At 34.5% G+C, this 7,641-nt stretch overlaps 1 long non-coding RNA gene across 1 annotated transcript; it reads right to left on the bottom strand.

Moving 5' to 3' along the window:
• Positions 1 to 1,048: 1,048 nt before the first annotated feature.
• Positions 1,049 to 2,331, bottom strand: LOC148931038 (uncharacterized). The gene is made up of 2 exons (XR_016136190.1): positions 1,881 to 2,331; positions 1,049 to 1,794 (listed from the first exon to the last, which is right to left on the bottom strand). It is a non-coding gene; the product is annotated as an uncharacterized LOC148931038 (long non-coding RNA).
• Between the last annotated feature and the right edge of the window lie 5,310 nt (positions 2,332 to 7,641).

Below are 7,641 nucleotides of genomic sequence, written 5' to 3'. Positions count from 1 at the left end.
TCGCATTAAGGGAAAATCTACATGCATAAACATGTATTACCTTCTATTGCAGTGCATACGTTCAGCTTGCGTGTTGCAGAAATTGTTAATTACACCATAAAAAAGAGACACAGTTCAATAACCATAAGCTGTAATCAAGAAATGATACCAATGATGTAAGTATATGAACAAATGAAGCATGCTTTTGATAGTTTGGCATTGGTACCTTTTCGTTTCTAATATTCTATAAACACTTTGAGGTCGTAGTTGTTGTACTCCTCTTGCTGCATCTTCTGAATTTGTTGTGCTGAGGCAACTACAGAAGCCCCACATTCACGTACCAAAATGGTTTGGAGAGTTGGGGTATCTCCAATATCGCATTGGATTTCTTCTAGCTCATTGCATTTGACTGCATACAGCTCCCGGAGTTTAGGGAAGTTGGTCTCGTTGGCTCTCCAACACACTATATTTAAGGACCCGAGGCACAGAAACTGCAGTGAGCGGAATTCATCTCCTTCTGTCATCTCCCACTCTTCTTCCTCTGCCTCTCCGTCTCTTTCAAACACACAATTGCATATTGAGAGCACTTCCAGATTCGGTAGTCCACATAGAGTTGAAAAGAAACTCCGCAATACAACACAGTAAAATATAGTTAACTTTCTAATACTACATGGAAATCTGAGTTTGTTAAGAAAACGGCTACCATCTTCACCCAACTCAGATTCAAAATTTAAATGTTCAAGTTTGTGAAGATTAGTAAGATCAACTTCAATGTTTGGAGAATCATTGTAATAGATTCCTAACTTAACGACATTTGGGATGATCTCAAAGAAACCACTACTAATCAGTGAAGGAGTTATCCAAATACAGAAAATTGTCTGCAGCTTCTTATGAACAAATCTTACCTTGTATCTGTTACAGACATGCTCCGTAACGGCTCCGATTATCTATCTTCTGAGCGAGAAAAAGGTTGCCGGCGGCTCGAAGAGCATGGCGGTGAAAATTAAAAGAGCTGGCGCGGGGTTTCCCGTCGGCAGCGAAGGGTTTGATGAGCGAATTGCACGATAGCTTGGGCAAAATATTTCATTCATAAAATTAAAGTTAATGAAATAGCCCTATTTATAGACTAAAGACCCTAGGGTTGGTTCGACCTACCTAATCCATTCGGGAAAGAACCAACAAAGAAAACCCGAACGGGGCTCATAATTTCGCCCGACTCAAAATAAAAATAAAAATAGTTTAACAAAATAAGGAAAAATAATAAACAAGGAAATAAATGCTAAAAAGGCTTCTCTTCTATTTTGGGGCAAAGTCACGGTACTTCTCCGACGGTTTAAGATTCTTCCTCGGCCTCAACTCTCTGCCCGCCGGCGCACATGCCTTATCCGGCTCCTCCGCGCCGTCGCTCGCATCAGGTTCCACCGCCTCTTCCTCCATTGCCTCGCGCTCTGCCATGTCTTCCTCCACGCTTGTGTTCTCTGCCTCCGCCGGTGCTGTAGTCGTAGGGGCGTCAGGGGTGTTCGTAACAGTATCCCTTCCCAATTTCAATTGTTGTTTCCAATTTCAGGGGCGTCAGAAATCTCCCATATCTCAGATGGCAAACTAAGCTCTATAACTTGCCTACAAATCAAGGTTTGCAGATTCCACAATCTTGATATTCCAAAAGGTAAACTTGAAGTGCACGAGAAAGCTAAGTAGTGTAGGTTGAAAAGTTGAACTATTTCTTCTGGTAACTCTTTGTATTCGATTCCCATTACATCTAGCACCGTAACCAATCTTAACATGGAAAATACAGGAGATGCAATCTTCCTCCCACTGCATATAAAAGATCGAGCAAGTGACATCAATTGTGGTGAAGCACACAAATCTTCTAGTATTTCAGAAGGCGAGTGAACACTTACTCGGCGCATGGAATCCTTGAGGTTTAAAAAATTTTCCTCGTTAGCCTTCCTTATGCATAGATCCCTGAGAAGATTATGGATTGAGTAACTCATTGGTTTCCCACTGTGCTTTTTTCTTCTAAGTAGATTCCTCTCCACCAGAGCTTTTAAGTAATTCTCAGCCTCTTCCTCCAAACTCCTATCTTCATTGGATTTCACAAATCCCTCGGCTATCCACAAACTCTTAAGTCTAAATCTCTTAATCTCATAATCTTCTGAAAAAGCTCTCATATATAAGAAACATGGTATCAAATAAATCGGCAAGTGATTATAGCTCAAGGAAAGTATATTGGAGAACTGCTGCTTTTCTGATTTAACAATTGAAGCTTTTACATTTGTTGAAACATTATCCCAAACATCTTTAGATCATTCAACCTTAGACAAGAGCTCTCCAATCACATGAATGGCAAGAGGAAGCCCTCCAATCTCTCACATGATGTGGGACATAGTATTCCTATTCCTGTAGTACTAGTTTATTTCAAAATATTCTCTCATTTATTCTTTTTAAATTAAAATCTGCCATACATTTAATCAACATGTTTTTCACTCCTTTTTTAATTTTTATTGAATAAATAAGTTGATGACTTGAGGTTCTGATAACAAATTTTATATAGAAAAGTTTTATTCATGCATTTTGTCGTAGGAAAAAGTTATACATATGGTAGGATTATTGATATCTCATGTCACGAATGCTCAAAACTATGCATTATAATTGTCAATTTTGTTTACTATTGATATTATTTAAATTATTTGTATAATATATTATTTAATTAAATATATATATATATAGGGTTTTGATCTATGAAGACCAGATTTAAATACAGAAATGCAGAACAAAGTCATACGTAGGGCATTTTTAGGTCATAGTTAGTTTAGTTTTAGGTCATGCTAACAAAGCATGACCTAAAATGATCTTAACATGACATAAAGTCAAATCTTATAATATGACCTAAAACTACTAAATTATGACCTTCCGTGTTTTTGGTTAATTATTGACCATTAGATCATCTAATCCTAAGGCCAAGATTTGGGCTGCATTTCTGGTTTTAAACACATACTTATTTTGATCATCTCCCTATATATATATATATATATATATATATATATATATAGGGGTACACTATGGTGCCACCATAGATAGAATAACATCATACCACCAATATAGTCCGTTAGATCTCATTTATGGACGCCTAGGATTAAGTTTCGTGAAAAAACACGGGTTTGCAGTCTACTGTATTAGATATTGCAGTCTATTGTTTTAGATATTGCAGTCGTGGTAAACTGCAATATTATTGTGGTAAGACTGCAATATTCAATGAACAACACTGCAATCTGGTAACGTAAAATTAGAAATTTCCTATTTTACCCCTCCGTGTTTTTACACGTGGCAGCATGACAAGCACACGATTTTCAAATCCAATAGCCTAAAATGGTGGTATGGTGTTACAATAAAGAGTGTTGTCATCTTAATACATCCCTATATATATATATGGATGTGATCAAATGAAAACTCTAAATATTGTACAAACTCAAAACTATGATATGGACCATTGAAAAATGTCAACAGATAAAAAAAAAACACCAATAGAAAAATGTCAATAGAATTTTAACGGTAGTCAATGATTGATGTTGTGTTGATATTGTGTTGATACTGTGTTGAAATTAAAATTTTGAAATTTTACACTGTGTTGATATTGTATTGAAACTGTGTTGAAGCCATGTTGAGGAGTTTTGAGTTTGTACAATATATAAGTTTATATTTTATCACTATATATAAGGATGTATTAAGATGACAACCCTCTTTATTGTAACACCATACCACCATTTGAGGTCATTGGAAAATCGTGTGCTTGTCATGCTGCCACGTGTAAAAACACGGAGGGGTAAAATAGGAAATTTCTAATTTTACGTTACCAGATTGCAGTGTTGTTCATTAAATATTGCAGTCTTACCACAACAATATTGCAGTTTACCACGACTGCAATATCTAATACAGTAAACTGCAAACCCGTGTTTTTTCACGAAACTTAATCCTAGGCGTCCATAAATGAGATCTAACGGACTATATTGGTGGTATGGTGTTATCCTATCTATGGTGGCACCATAGTGCACCCTATATATATATATATATATATATATATATATATGGATGTATTCATATACTTTTCCCATATTTTGTTCTTTTTTTTTTTTAATCTTGTCCATCCATTTGCAAGATCTAATGGCCTATTGGCCTGATTAATTAAATTATATTCATTAAAATAATCGAAAAGAGCCTTATTGTCTTTCACATTTGATTTAGTTATGGTAAGTAGCTTGATTTTCTCCATCAAAAGATTTCAGACTTTATTTTCTACGATACACTCAATCTGTCTTTTCTTCCATCTTTTATTCTTCTAATATTCTCCATTGAAGCTCCATCGGTTTTCTTCTTCTTTTAATTCTGAATTCTTATCGTGCAGTTCATCGCTCCCTCGGCGTTATTCTTCTTCTTAATTTCGAATTGTTATCGTGCAGTTCATCATCTTACAATTTCGGTTTTATTGGAGAAGTTGTGATTCCTTAACGTTTTCTTCAATACGGAAGAAGGTAATTTACGTACTTGAATCTGACGTTTTCTTCAACAATGGAAGTCATTCTTTTGTTTTTGTTTCGTTGACGTTTTGTTCATTACTAATTCGTTCCATGAATTTGACGTTTGAATGTACGCCTCTAGTGTAATTTAATCCACTGGGGTTAAGCAGTCTTTGGTGGCTAGGGTTTATTATGTTGCTTAGGCGACAAGTCTCATGTATTATGGTTTAGGGTTTTGTTATTTTGAGTCATTACTGTGTTGTATTTCGCGATATATTTAATTTTCGAATATTAGTGTATAATGCATTTTTTCTTATCTGTAATGTACGATGTATAGCATATAATGAACATAATTTCTGATATGATTCTTGTTTTGAATGTACTTCATAAGCGTAATTTAATCCAATAGGGTTTAAAATGGCATTGGTGGCTAGGATTTATTATGTTGATTAGGCGAAAAGTCTCATGCGTTATGGTTTAGGGTTTTGTTATTTTGCGCCGCTGCTGTATTGTATTTCGCGATTTATGTAATGTACGAATATCAGTGTATAATGCATTCATTCTTTTCCGTAATGTACAATTTATGGCATATAATGACTATAAATTCTGATATGCATGTTGTTTTGTTTTTATGTGTAGTGTTCGTTATACCAGAATGTTCTCCACAATTGAAGCCTGTGGTTGGTCCGAAGTTCCAATCACTAGATTTTGCTTTCGCGTTTTACGATGTATATACCCGCGCTGTTGGTTTTGATACGCACAAACAAGGAATGAGGAGGTCGGACGGTGTTACTACTTAGTATTCAGTCGTATGCAATAGAGAGGGCAGCAAGAGGTCTAACTAGGAAGACGAAGTGAATGCACGATCTGGTTTTACTATTAAGAGCATGATCCCATTACATACAATAAAGTGCAAGTAGTATTGTAATGTGCATTATTCATAAAATTATATACATTATTATTTACATTTCATACATTATTAGTTCATTTATAGACATTATGTTGGTTATTCGTCGGTCAAATTATATTGATTAATTTAAACACTAGATAAAATTTTATACATTATTTTATTCGTACACTACATTATTAATGTTAGACTTTACATTATACAATATCTTTTATCCATTATAGGGTGTAAGATAATTTTGTGATCAGCTAATACGAAAATTGAAGCTTAATTTGCATAAGTTCATAAAACTTGAAATTGTTCACAACTAGCTAACCAACAAGTCTGATATTATCACTTCCAACATTAAGCTATCAAAACAAAAAAAAAACAAAAAAAAACAGTGTTCCAATCCCAAAAAAACATCATATCCATAAAGTATCCATACGATCACTCCTCATACTTCTCCACCCCATACATCCTATCCACTCTTTACGGGATGTACTGGTCTCTGCTTTGTCCTCCGATAATCTATGCTGAAGCTTCTGGGCTAATACAATTAGAATTACATCATCTACTGCTTCATCAAAATCAACGCGACGTTGCTTACTTGCTGACCAAAAAAAAGAAAGAGACATGTATTCCATGAGTTTTCTGTAATGCACAAAATCTTGCACATTAATGTTAACAAATGAGTAAATAGTGCATAAAAATCAATTTATCTGATGCATAGATAGACACTTTTTCTCAATAATGTAAAATGTCTACTATGTAATGCATAATATCAGCATAATAATGCATAATATGAACTTAATAATGCAAATATTTACTGTTACAAATTGGGTAACTAATACAAATATTCAAACTTAGAAATAGTACAGTTTAGCTTATACTTAAAAACGTACACACCATTACTTAATAATGTACATTTTCAACTAAATAATGCATATTATTAACCAAATAATGTACATATTTGAAACTGTTCCAATGTAACCAATGTACATATTATTATTCGTAAACAAAATGAACAAATAATGTTCATTTTCAACCAAATAATGCATCAATTCAATTGAAACAATTGCTTCAAATTACACGAACATTACCACATACATCAAAACATAACCAACAGTCAATAATGTCACACAACCAACAAATAATACTTCATCTAATTGTGAACCAATCGTTTCATATTCAAACCAAATCATGAAACACACAACAGTCACAATAATGCATAATTTATCTATGAATACAGAGTATAAATGTAAGATAATGTTCAATAATGTAGTACAGCCAAGGAATAATGCATCAAAACAGGGGAAACAATTACGTAACCTTCAGTCTGTGTTGGTTGACTCTTGAAGGGTTTGCCTCTCTTCATCATTGATGTTCTGCAATACACACCAACGAAATCAGTTGAATTCCTTCATCCAAATCGACAAAAAATATAGATATAACTCAATAATCAACCAAATCGTCAATAATGGACAGAATCGACAACACAGTGAACACAAAATCGACAATTTCCAGAAACATCTACAAAATCAGTATGGTTTCACCCGCAATAATCAAACATATACCAAATACAACTCAGCAATAAACTAAAAAATTAAATAATAGACAGAAGAACCCTAGTTCAATAGATTACAATTTCATTATTTATAGAAAAATTGACCCAAAACCGACGCTTACAAGTGTTTATTACCCAAAATGGAATCTTCAGAAACCAAAATCGGAACTTCAGAAACTCAATCTCTCGCGTGAAACTAAAAATCGGTCCTTTAGGTCTGTGAATTGGCGACCGACGTTGATTTTTGCGGCGAGATGACCGATGATTCTACCACGTTTTTACGGTGAGAGACGATGGCGGAAGTTTCTTCTCGACATCAATTTGGGGCGGCTAGGGTTTTTTGTGGAGAGAAGAATTGAGGGAACGTGGTTGATGAGAGAGAGTAGAATGATGGAATGAGAATGGTATGTCAATCAGTTTTCCCAATAAATCCCGTAATTATTGTAATCCGGTGCCTTTTTACTCTTATACCCTCATAATGCATAGAATATGACCAATACTGCAACACGGGTTCAGGTTCTTAATCTTGATCTTGATCGTCCAAATCTCTAATCTAATGGTTGATATTATGAAGGAAATAGTATCTAAAGGGGTAAAAGGAGCTTAATGCTCCCCTGTATATATATATATATATATATATATATAGAGAGAGAGAGAGAGAGAGAGAGAGAGTTGTAATCAATGTCGAACCTTTC

The sequence above is a fragment of the Salvia hispanica genome, chromosome 3, assembly GCF_029641045.1.
Source record: "Salvia hispanica isolate PSC_SH4W2 chromosome 3, Shi_PSC_v1, whole genome shotgun sequence".
In the NCBI taxonomy this organism is placed as follows: domain Eukaryota; kingdom Viridiplantae; phylum Streptophyta; class Magnoliopsida; order Lamiales; family Lamiaceae; genus Salvia; species Salvia hispanica.
This window is presented reverse-complemented; position numbering and strand designations above follow the sequence as displayed.